We start from the raw sequence: 12,793 nt of genomic DNA on the forward strand, positions 1-12,793 counted from the left end.
TGCTGGCACCAAATCGGGACACGGCTCAGTTGTGGACAAACAGTTCAGCTATGAGGGGAATGAAGAAGGGGCAAAAGTTTGTTATGAAGATGGATAATGGGGAACATGGCTTTGAGTAGGGACTTCTTAGTGGATCACAGCTTCTGGGATGTGCATGGAAGGAAAAAACAAACACCTTTCTCATGGACATAAACCAGATCTTCAGATTAATTTCCTTTTTATGCCATATCTTTGCATCCTCAGATTCATTTCTAAAATCAATTAATTCCGTAAGTAATCACTTTTTCATGAACTACATGTAAATTTCACACTCAGCTTGCTAACTAGTTTTTCCTCTCATCTGGGAAATCAATTTTTAAGAGATTTATTTTATTTACATTTAATAATTGACTGTATTTGGTATACAGATAAGTGGTAATTGATAAATGTATTGATATTGTCAATTGTTGTAGCAAGATGTTAGACCATTAGGCTGCATGATATTTTCTTAATGTGAGCTAACTTGAGAACACTGCAAAAATTGAAAGATACATGACATCTTTATGACCTGTAAATTTATATGTTTACTTGGCATACATTTTCAGATGGCAGATTTAATGTCATGACGCAATTTGTATCCAAACATTGTGCTCCTTATTTAGTATCCACAAACCAACTCAGTGCACACCAATGAAGTACTCCAGTGTTCAGCTGCATTTCATTTGTTATTTACAAAATTATTGTATTTGTAATTTAAAAAGCCAAATTTCAGGGTAATCTCCAGTTCTCTGGCAACAAACTGACTTCTCACAGGTTCTTCTACCAGAAAAAAGGTGGAAAGTCCTCTCTGTCTTTCACCAATCTAGAAGCATTTGCATTCAAAACATCAGTGATTGCTGAAGCTACAAAAGAGATTGTTGGCTACTTAACAGGAGAAGACAGCACAGCCTGTGACCAACACTGCTGTGCCTGCATCAAACTACAGGAGGGCTGCTATGGTGTAGAAATACTATAGCAAATATTCAAATAATCTTATTTATTTCCTTTTGGTCAACTGATCTAACTTCCGTTCTCACTTGAATTCCTGTCCTGGAGACCTGCAAAACAATGACTCTTATGAGTGAAATGAGTCATGCCCCTGAGACGGCTGTGAAACATCAAACTAGTACAACACAGTAATTACAGGTTAGATATTTATTATGCTATGATTAAAAACTACCTGAACTTCAGAGGGAAGGGCTACTGCAATTAGATGTAACACCAAATTTAATTTGAATCTTTCAGGATCTCTATGAATTTTCAGGTCCTAGATGATTTTCTCTGTATCTCCGTTCCCTACCTTTACCTTCTGCTGTTGGATGTTTATGGATACCGCTTTGAGTCCCAGTTGTTATGGTTTATCAGGTGTATTGTCTTGTGGCAAGAGAAATATGCAGTTCTTGCTACAGGAATCTCTGTAGAGCGAATCAGGAATTGAAAACAGCAGCTTTGGGGGTTCATCTTTCTACTGTCACTGTAGAGTAAGTGAGTACTAGTGTGTAGCACTATGGTACTGCTGTTTTGTGCTCTTCTGAGGTCATCTTGAGCAAGTTTGCTTGAGAAGAGAATATCCTGTATTCGTTTGGGTAACTGATCTGTGTTTCTGGTGCTATTTTTACTCCTGGTCTTCATACCACCACATTTGGCAGTGTGCACTTTATTGAGCTTAAACAGAGCATTTTTCCACATCTTTGCTTGTTTTCACTGAAAGAGAATATGCTGCTAGTTTCTGGGTAAAAAGTATTGATTATTATCTACAGTACTCAGCATTGCTTGGGCGCTTTTTGAAACACTCTTCATGAATAAGTGTAACAGAATGGACGGAGCTGTCAGGCATGAGGAAAGCTGATGGCCGTGTACGGTCCCCATGGCAGGTTCTCACAGTGGAATTGTTTTCTTCAGACCAGCTAGAGCTGAGATTCTTGGGCTTCAGGACACGGTGGATGCCTGAACTATTTCCTCAGACATATGCTCGAAGCCACGTTTAGCTAATCATAAATAATCACCTACATGCTTATTTCCACAAAATAGACACAATTTCCTAGTACAGAAATGGAATCTACTGCAACATAAATTATGCATCATTAGCTGTTGCTTTTTTAGCAATAAATGAGCACATCAGAAATATTTTCTTACACATGGAAATATACCACATTTTATCCTTTAGAGACCGTTTTGGCAGTATGTTGAAATGATCAAGAACTGAATTCTTGGTTAAACATAATAGGAAGGCCTTATTGTATTAGCAGATTACAGTCATTGTGTTAGTATACTATCTACCTTGTATTCGTTTTTGCTAACATAATGAGAAATTTTTCTAGCATGATTATATTTTGATACAATAAAATAGGGTTGGAAAGGAAAACTAATATGATTTTTAAAAGAGATGTAAAGACAATAAAATAACCTCTGTTATTTTTCCTAAACTTTGAATTTGTTGCCAACTTAAAAATATTTTTTATTAATCCTTTAAAATAATTATATTCAAATGAGCATTTAAAGTCAGTTAAAAGGATTACAGAGAGGTTTTTTTCCACATACAGTGCCATATAAGAGCCAAATTAATTCTTGCTAAACAAACATTACAAGAACCATCATAGAGACAATTAATGGAAATATCCAAATAACATTATCTGAGGCTGTACATTAAAGTATACTAGTAAATATTCTGTAGTATATAAGTATTAATGTTGTTTTGTAATTTGAGCTCTCTTTACCTCATTCAAAGTAAGACTTTCATCCAGGCAGGCCCTTGCCTGAGCCCTGATTGAAAGCCCGTTATCATTGGTAGAAATATTTCCATTGTCTGCAATTGGGGAAATGAGGTTTGGATGAGGCCATGAGCGCGGAGCAGAGCGTACAGAGCTGTTACACCTCAGCACAAGTTGGCCACGTGTGCCCATGGTTGGTTTATGTCACAGATGTTGTCTGCTGTCAGTTCATCTAAATCTCAAGTCCCCTTGTGTTCTCATTCCCATGGTCGCAAGGACACTAAGAAAAAAAATGGAAAGGGATGAAATAAAGAAAAGTGTTCTGAAGATGAATGAGCTTGAGTAATCCCCTGCGTGCTGGTGAGAAGCGTTGCTGTGTGTTCCCTTCTTAGTCCTTGTATCCGTCCTAGTCAGGAAGTGCCCCACGCTCAGTCCGCAGGCTCCTTGTTAAGCAGCATCAGAGCAGGTCTGCTTGAATGCTTCTGAATTTGCTTGTTTGAGAGCACTACATAACTAAACAACATAGGATCAAGCCCAGAGGTTTTACTGAGATTGTCCTACCGCCATTTACTACATCCTTGTTCCTCTGAGGTTTGCATTTTGATGAAAATTCTGTCCATAGACATAGAAAGAAATGTCCGTGTTTTTAAGCATCAGCAGTACATGAGCAAGTTGCTTTGCCTACTTTTTTGAAAAGGCATCTCTAAAGTATCAGCACACAGTATTCAGGGAGGACATAAGACCTTTTGTTCAAAATTCCTGATTGAAATTTGAAAGATCTGCGCTCGGTTATTATTCTTACCAGAGGCTTAACTGTGAGAAATGAGGAAGGTGTTGTCAACTTCAGTACCTCACTGGTAGAAAGAGTTTTCATCACCTTTGTCTGTTGAAGCCATGAACTGTGCTGGTCTTGGTCCCATTCGTACTGTTCAGGGCATTGACAGAGGCTGGCAGTGGGATACGTTGGAAGGCTGAAACTATCAGGCCAGCTTTCAAAGGGTCACCCTTCGAAACAGATGTTAACTGCCCCTCAGTTAGGGGCATCTGGTCCAATTTTTAAACCACCACAGCTTTCTGTCCTGTATTTTGCGTGGATTAACTCCGACTGTGACCATTGAACAATATGGCAGTTTAGGAACTGATTCAAAAGCAGATCAGATCCTGCTGTAAGAGTGGTGGTACTACGGGTGCGGATATGGAAGAGGGAATGAGCACAAACAGGTAGAGAAGTCTTAGCCAACTAGCTTTAAATTGCCAATGAAGGTCTGTGGCAGAATTTAGATATTATGTCAAGCCAAGGAGCAAATAATGGTTAGACTAATTAATCTCATGGAGCAGATCTGCAAAAAAAGCATAACCGCTTAAAAGGTGCAGATGATCCGGGTTCTTAGAATAATTTTTTGCAGAAGGCAGAAGCATAACTGAACTGCTGTAGATGCACCAATACCAACCTGAAGGTAACTTGTTTGGATACCAGCCGTGGTAGCGCAATGGGGTTATGAAGTTCACTTCTAGTTGAGTGCCATAGAATTTATGCAGCTACTTGAGATAAGATGCTGCAACCACATTTGTGGTGTGTGTTTTGTGGAACCTGCAGCCATATAATTTACTGCAATGTAGACATCACCTCTGTCTAAGTGTCTTCACCTAGCATAAGACAAATTTTAGCAATTCAAATACAGCAGTCCTAATTTTGTTGTAATGAACACAAAGTCCGTATGCTGGATTGGAGTCTTGGATACATTTCCTCTGCTCTGGCAATAGAAGAGAAACACCCTTCTGCCGTATCACTAAATGAAATATCATCTGACTGGTTTTACACATGCAGAGCAGTTTTCTTAACCTCTCAGGTAGTTTTTCTTTGTGTATTAAGTGTCGTTTTTTAGAAGAACAATAGTGAGCCTTACGGCTGGGAGTTCCATCCTGTGGCACTCAGATGTGGAGCCAGGGCAAGGCACTTGACCTCTCCTTGGTTGTGTTTTTGAAACAAACAGCACTGTTTTAAGTACTTTTCAAGGAAATTAGGTAAAATTAATTTAGTATTTGTACTGCAATAAAGGTCTATGTAATTGGGAAGTCTTACAAGAATCTCGATCTTTTAAATTTTGTTTTGTGTTGATTTAACTTTGAAGGGCTATTTTCAATGCTCCATACTGTATATGAAATGTGCTATTGTGTCATTTATATAAACAACAGCTGATTTTTCAAGCTACCTTAATGAACCTATTTAGTCTCTGTGTATGGCAATGCCCTCTACTGGTTTGAAACACGATTACTCAGCGAAGGGCATTGCCGTCCTTTAGTGAGGGAACTGTAATATTTAAAAGTTTTTCCTTTGAGAGCGGTAGGAATTTGGTTGTGCATCCACCACGGGCCAGCTGACACCTGGGTGACTCTTGTGCCACACATGTAATACCATACCGGCTTTTTTGTTACGTGTTTTTTTTCACCAGATTCGCTGTCCTTGTGGTGAATGGCAGGCTCATAGGTAGCGTCTTGAGAGGGAAGAAGACACTTACCTGAGACTCCTTCATTGCCAAGCGCTGCGTATATGTTCTGTCAATGCAACCACCTCTCCAAGGAGCTCCTCTGCTCGTCAGCCCCTTCCAGGGCCTGCATCAGAAGGTGAGGGGCAGTTGCGTTGACAGGCTCGGATATAAATAACCCTGAAGGCACAGGAGCCGCAGAGGTAATGAAGTGCCTTGAGGAAAAGTCTCAACTATCAAGGGATGGATCCACTCCCCCCTGCCACAGACCAGAAGTCACGTGGCTGAGGAATGTGTATCCAAAGATAATGCTACCTTCAGAGAACTCTACTTACAGGTAAGTAACTCTTCTTTAAAGGAGGTATCTTTGTGTGGCAGACTGTTTATGGGAGCAATTTGAATTGAACTTTAAATGAAAAAGGCATATCTCTGTAAGTGGTAATAATTTTAGTCATCTCGCTGTGGCTAGGGGTTGTGGAATTCATTAGCACAGATTAACATATAAAGTGGGTGAGATATCTAATAGCAAACGTAGAGGTTTAGGGACCTTAATTCATCACTGAATGAACAGCGTGTACAGTATTAGGGACTATGAAATTTTTAATTTACACAAAGTGTCCAAGAATATAGGGAATAAATTTAAACCCAAAACAGATAATGGAGCTGTGCCCTGCCTAGCTGGCAAGTTGAATTGTTTTTACACTGAGTGAAGAAAGCTAATTATCCCAAGCACAAGGAGACTGCTAAAAATAATAAGATTATAAAGAATAATTTGCTGATATAATTACAACAAAATTGGGTACACACAATCGTCAGATACATGTATTGCTTGACCTGGGCGAGAAAGTGAAATAAATCCTTCCTCTATAGCCTTCGTAAATTTGTTTTTATCATCTCCAAGTGGTGTTTGCACAGGCAGCACAATTTGCATGTGTAATGTGGCTGTACAAATTGACAACAAGTAAATTATTCAAGGAAATAGGCTGGTCGTGGTTCTGAACTATCTCGCAAAGCCTATTCATTTTGAAGAATCACTGAGACGTGAAGCTCATACATCAACCATTTTCTGACAATCCTCAGACTTATTGTCTCCTAAAATGTCATTATGGCTATTATTTATGAACCTAATTCATTTATTAATATATATTTAACTCTGACTTGTCATGCACCTTAGCAGGCATTCTGTGCACTGCATATTTTTGAATAGATGAAAGAGTTTTGCATGCTTTAATGATTACTGTAAGCTGCTATAGATTTATAGAATGCAGCTTTATTATCTACTTGCATTAATACCTTTTTGTAACTTTTTTTTTTCCTTAAGGCCATCAAATATTAATGGCAAATGACATATCCAAAAGATTGTATAAAAAGAGATTTTCTCAGAGTTTGTTGAATTTTAGAACAAAATGAGGTAGCTAACTGTTAAGGCCTAATTCATTTTTAAGAGTATATAACAATTGTGTTGGGGTTTTTTGTGTAGTTTGCTAAAAATATGGGATGAAATGTATAAATTTAGGTGTTTATTATACCTTTCTCTTTGAGGACAAGTAACCATCTTTCCATTATACCAACAGGGGGAGTACAGTTCAGAGGGGCAAAAATGTAGCAGATGGAGAACACATCTATCCTGCTATGGTATACATAGAATATAGATAATTTCCCTCATCTAGAACAGTCCTTAGGAAATGAACATCTCTGAGAGTATGGATAATGAGGCTGCCTATGGTTCATGGATTTTTTTCATCTTGATTCACTTATCTTTGGGGCATATTAAAACACATAGGGATCGCAGTAACCCTTTTCTGACATTTGCGGAGTGTCAGGAAATTAAAAATTGCAATCTACTATGAGAAACGTACTCGAGGTAGTTTGAAATTATATTACATACACAGAATTCAGATTAAACTTGTAATTACAATAACAAATTGGCTCATTGAAATGCATAATTATTATGACTGTATGGTCAATTTGACTGTTTGCAAGGGCCCGTGATCACAGTTTGAGGCTACTGGCCAGTGGTCAAGGAACTAATTTGGAAGTTATGAGATGCTATTTGTGATGTTGATCCCACCCAAAGATTTTCGATAGATCATTTGGTCTTCCCATCGGTAGAATGGGGATTGAAAGACTGATTTGTTTCGTGGTGGCAGAAAGGAATAACCCATTGGGGTAAAGGAACTCTCTGGGCAGGGTTGTTCTTTAGTATTGAAATTAGGAATGGTCTTATTTTTCACCTGCTCCCAGGACGTGCTAGGTAATAAAAGCCATGTGATCATGTTATACCGTGGAATAAGGTCTACGAATAAGGAGGTATTCATAATGTATCTTTACCCTGAAGTCTATAGAGAGTTGTGTTCTTCATGATCAAAGCTATTTCAGCGTAAGCAGGAGAACACAATGTTCAGAAGTCTTTGCAAAATAAAGAATTAGCAAGTCCTTAAGTAGCATTAAGTTCCTTTGAAGCTAATGTTATAATGGTCAATACTATAGATCGTCATATTGGAAAACTCACTTATTACTTTGAATTCTTCAGCTTTTTTAGAATGTTGGTAGGAACACATATATAGGAGCAAATTCAAGTGACAGAAGTAAAGACACTGTGAGAAACCAACTCAATCCAGACAAGAGCAAAGAAACTAGACTGAGTATGTGTGGTGAATAATAAGGCTTTTCTGTGTCTGAAAGTCAGTAAGAATAACATTCTGGGCTTTGGAAACAGCAGCTTATGTTTTCAAAAGTGTGCTATTACTTCTGGTACCTGCAATTTCAGAAACTTGCCTTGAGCCATTGTAGAAGGTAAACCCAGGCTTCTAGAATATATATATTTTTTTAACTGAACCTAGTAAGGTGATGTAAATTTGCCCTATGGGAACTCAGAATGTTTTAAAACTGACAAAATACATTATTGAATTTGTGCAGCTTACATTTAAATATCTTTTGCCACTTGAAAAACTTTACAGTATAATTATTGGTTGATCTTCTGTGTTTCTGGAGAAAAATGGTGTTTGCAGTCAGACTACCAGTCGTTCAGTAATTAAGACCTTAATAATTTTTGGACTTGCCAGCCAGTTTCAACTAAGAGGAGTATTATAGGTACAGAAACTCCCTGCAGGTTTGTTGACTATAGCCAGGTAAAGATAAACTGAAATTAATGCTACCCCTGAATCAATGTAGAAGACTGATTTATAGCATATTTCATGTGAGTTTATAATTAATGAAAGTATTTAGGTAATCTCAAAATGACATGTTAAAGAAGAAAATTCGTTTAGCTTTACCTTGATATATCGGAACATTTTAGAGACTTCTCAGATACAGTTTTTGCAAATGAAAAAGAATTTGAAGAGGAGATTGACCGAATTGTTTGAAAAGAACTTTTGTTTTCTTCATCCAACAAGAGATTACAGACCTCTGCGAAGATCCTCTATGGCACATCAAACCCTAGTTTAAGCCATCACTATGTACAGTAGCGGAGCTACTTTGTTTTTTTTTCCAGAGATCAAAATTGTACCTGCTACATAAGATATTCATTCATCTTTATTCAGTAACCTGTAAAATTCAGAGTGTAGAGAGGGTACAAATCTGCTTGATAGTTCTGGACAAAATTTTTCAGCTGTGATTTTCTGAGTGGCTCAGCTGTAGAGCCGCAGAATGACGTGTGATGAAAGTGCCCCATCAGACTGCCTGTGCAGTTCTTGCCGCTGCTCCTGATGACATTAATCCATATTCCACTTCTAAGTTGGCTGCTTCTCAGGGAAACGCTGCTGCTTCAACATCTTGTGCTGCTGATCCTGCTTTACATTTTTGGAACAACCCAGGAATTCTCACATCCTCCTTTATAACCAGGGAATGTAAACACAATTTATTGTTTCATAAAACAAAATTTGTGAACCGTGAAATCATTATGTATTTTAGCTGTAATGCCTTGTACTGTGTTTAAGAGCATTAGTAGCCCCTGTGATAGTCCTTGTTGGGCTGCCACGATATCAGGCCACATGGGCAGCCTAAGTGACCAGCCTGAGATCCTTCCAGTGTGGGAGGTCTCTGTAGCTGCAATAATCAACTCATTTTAGTGTCGGCGGTATGTCAGGAATATACCAGGTGATACCCAGAGGACAGCTGGATAATCCCTTGGAAGGTAAAATTGGAAGGGACCTCGTGTGAGCAGCTTCCAGATGCTGCAGTTGCTGCAACCAGCCTGCCTACGTGCACCCCAGAATTCCTTTCCTTTCAACTATACCAAATGCATATGTTGGAGAAGAAGGTTTCAACTCTTTTATTAAAACATAACAAAACAAAAATCAGGTGTATTCATTGTGTAGCAGCCTTCTTTCTGATGCACTCACCCAATCAAGCATTATCACCCGTTACACAGCTCAAGGATGCTAACCATCAAGATACCACAAAAATGCAATAATAACCGCTGGGTTGTAAACCCCAATGCTTAATCCCGATCCGATTCCCAGTTAAATGATTGTATTTGCCCCCTAGACAAATAACTGATTCTTCGCTTTTGTTTTAAACATTTACACAGTATTGCCAAGTGCTGATGGTTTCAGAACTAACGCTTGTGTGTCAGCGGTGGAAGTTGACATGCCATGTTGTTAATATATTTGCAAAGCACATTGGGATTCTTGGGGACAGAACAGTCTGTGCAGAAGGTAAAGTAATTGGTATATGTATTTTGGGGGATGAAAGAGTCTACTGAACACATTTTAAGTGGGTGCTATTTAATTTTTTAAAAATATCTTAAATGGCCTTTGATTAGAAATAAACAATTCAGGAGGAAATAGTCGTTTAAATAAAAGAAGAATTAATGGTTGCAAATCAACAAGCATTTTGGAAAATGTTACTTCTTAATTCTATATAGAGAGTGTCAGGCAGATCATCATGATTTAGCACATTTAAACCATAATTTTGTTGTATCTCATTATTTTTCAACAGTAATTTTCAAAAAGCTTTGGGTTTGGAGTGTGCTTAAAAAATTAGAATACAGAATCCTATTCTTTTCTCATTAAATTTTGTCTTGCCTATTTTCAGGTTACACAGAGCTGGTTTCCAAAAGAAAGATGTAGTTTAAGAGCTGGAGAAACATCATCTATATCATCCCTTATCTCTTAACAGCCCATCATTTATATTGTAAGTCAGTATATTTTCTTCATCCTTTTTTTCTTCAAAACTGCACAGCTTTGGTCCGTTTATATTTTTTTGCTAAGGAAATGAATGCTTTGATAAAGGCCCAGTTAAATCAGTGCTGAGTACTCTAAGTTCTAAATTTAGTGTTCTCAGTCTAAATTCTTAGTATATCTAGTTACATATATTTTAAAGTCTCAGAAAGCCCCAATTACATATTTTCTATATGTTGAACTGTTTGTACACAGCAGAAGTCTATCTGATGTGGATTTCTCGATGGGATTTTTTAAGATTTGCACCTTCCTTGCTGCCCTCTGTTTTATTATGGGTAGATACCAGTGAGATTGATTCCTCTAGCCTGTCTATTTTGGTGTATGAATCAAAAACCATCTGGTTTATATCAAGCCCTTGATGAAACTCAGAAATACTAAAACTGGCTGGCCTGTCCATTTAGGGTCCCAAATTGAATCTAGTGTTATTCATCAAGAATTGCAGCAAATGGATGTCTCCTTTGGGTTGCAGGCAGCGCTTGGCAAATTCAGAATTGTTTCCTAAAGGTGCTATGGATTTGTGCATTAACTGGCTGCCACGTTTTGCAGATGGTTGGATCAGCAACAAGATCTATGCAGCTGTGCATAGTTGGCAGACAGGTGTGTGGCTGTTGCATTTGTGAGTTAACCATCAGCAAGAAATAGATTTTAGCAGCAATGGTAAAGGGAGGACTCGAGTATGAGGTTAACCTTGCTGTTCACAGATGTTTTTCTGCATATCCAGTGCCAAATTCTGTTTTGTATTGGAAAGCTCATTTGCCTCTCCTGCCATCCTTTCATGTACTCAAATTTCCAACTTCTTAATAGTAATGAATTCTTATAACCTTAAGTGTTTATGAGAATGTAAACAGTGTATCTTGGAAGTAACTGAAACATGCAGTAAATGTGTGATGAAGTGAAAAGGGTGAGATGAAAGTGGTGCTGAGACAGTGAACTCCTATAGAACTTATTTACTTTAAGCTGGGTAGTGACAGTGTGAAACAATCTGACTTTTTCCAAAAATTAAATGAGGTTGTACAAAGAAATAACTTCTTTTTTTCACATTATCTTCAAATTCTTTCTATTTTTCCAGTTTGAGACTCTGATGAGCAAAGAACAAATTGCCAGGGCCTGGACTTTTGCACTTTCTTGCATAGCAACATGGTATGAGACACAGAAGTAAGATCTAGGGATACGCTTAAAACTGTTTGTTTCTCTGAGATGCTCTACAAGACATAACGTTTCCCTTTAAGGTAGTGACATTGTGCATATGGCTTTTGGCTGTGTTTTAAAAGACAAATTCAAAAGCAAAATTAATTATTGAAAAGGATTTGAATGCCTGAGGATTAATTACAAAATTTTCCTGCAAGGTCCACTTCCCAAGAATGCCATGTCTAATAAATATCACATTTTATAAGGCTTGCAGACCATTAACAGATATTTAGCCCATGATGGGCTAAAAAAGTTGAGCAGTTTTAGGAACTCCTCTTAAAACTGAAAAATGTTTTCCCTTTACAGCACTCGTATTCATATGGATGCTTAGATGTCTGAGCACTCAATAGGGATTTGGTATTTAAAATGGGAAAAATATAAACAAAAAGGAATGGTAGAATTACCTATGTAAAAGCCCATGCATTGGAAGAGAAAGAATTAACCACAGCAGTATATACTACATTTTATCTTCCTGAAACTTACAAATATACTTGAGATTGAAATTTTTAAAAACATGCTAGGACCGAGGCGAATTAGGGAGAAATTATATGTTTAGCAGTCGTCTTTACTGAATAATCCACTCCCCTTTACCATATATAATACTTGGTTTCCACTAATTCACACAGGAAGTGTTTGGAGATAGTTGCTAAACTCAGTCGTGCCCCATACATTATTATTGCAGGACTGTACTAGTTGGTGTACTAATCTCAATAATATGTATGTATATATTTTCTTAAACTTCCAGAGTCATGTTTCTAAGTATTTGAAGCATAGATCCCATAGGATTATCTAAATCTGACATTTATCTGGGTAAAAGCTAACACATAAAGTGTCATAGCTAATCACATGTTTTTTATACTTTTGCTTGGAAAAGAAAGAGCACTGGAAGTGACACACTAACAAATAATACATAATCTGTACACGTGAAGTAATCTTCACTGCTTTGTTACTTCTTAAATATGCGACATGTACCGCTCGCAAGTACAGCTTGTTATCTTTGTAGTTGCGAATCGTGATATTTATTGTAAGTAGCACAATAAATATATAATCACAGAAAGTTTGACTTGGGAGAAATTACCTGTTTAAGATTCCAAGGCATGCTGTGATTTTTTTCAGTCATGTGATTTTAAAGTAGAAATCTGTGGCAAAAGTCTCTCCTTAGTCACACACAATATGGAAAGTTAGCAGTTATTTTGCTATGCTAAAT

General features: G+C 37.5%; 1 long non-coding RNA gene across 3 annotated transcripts in view; it reads left to right on the plus strand.

Moving 5' to 3' along the window:
- Nucleotides 1–5,196: 5,196 nt before the first annotated feature.
- LOC139828510 (uncharacterized) overlaps nt 5,197–12,793 on the plus strand; it is a 52,132-nt gene continuing 44,535 nt past the window's right edge. For all 3 annotated transcript variants that reach the window (XR_011740190.1, XR_011740191.1, XR_011740192.1), the window contains exons 1-2: nt 5,197–5,552; nt 10,253–10,351. This is a non-coding gene — a long non-coding RNA (uncharacterized lncRNA). The remainder of the gene's footprint in view (nt 5,553–10,252; nt 10,352–12,793) is intronic.

This window comes from Patagioenas fasciata, chromosome 8 (genome assembly GCF_037038585.1).
Source record: "Patagioenas fasciata isolate bPatFas1 chromosome 8, bPatFas1.hap1, whole genome shotgun sequence".
Lineage (NCBI taxonomy): Eukaryota > Metazoa > Chordata > Aves > Columbiformes > Columbidae > Patagioenas > Patagioenas fasciata.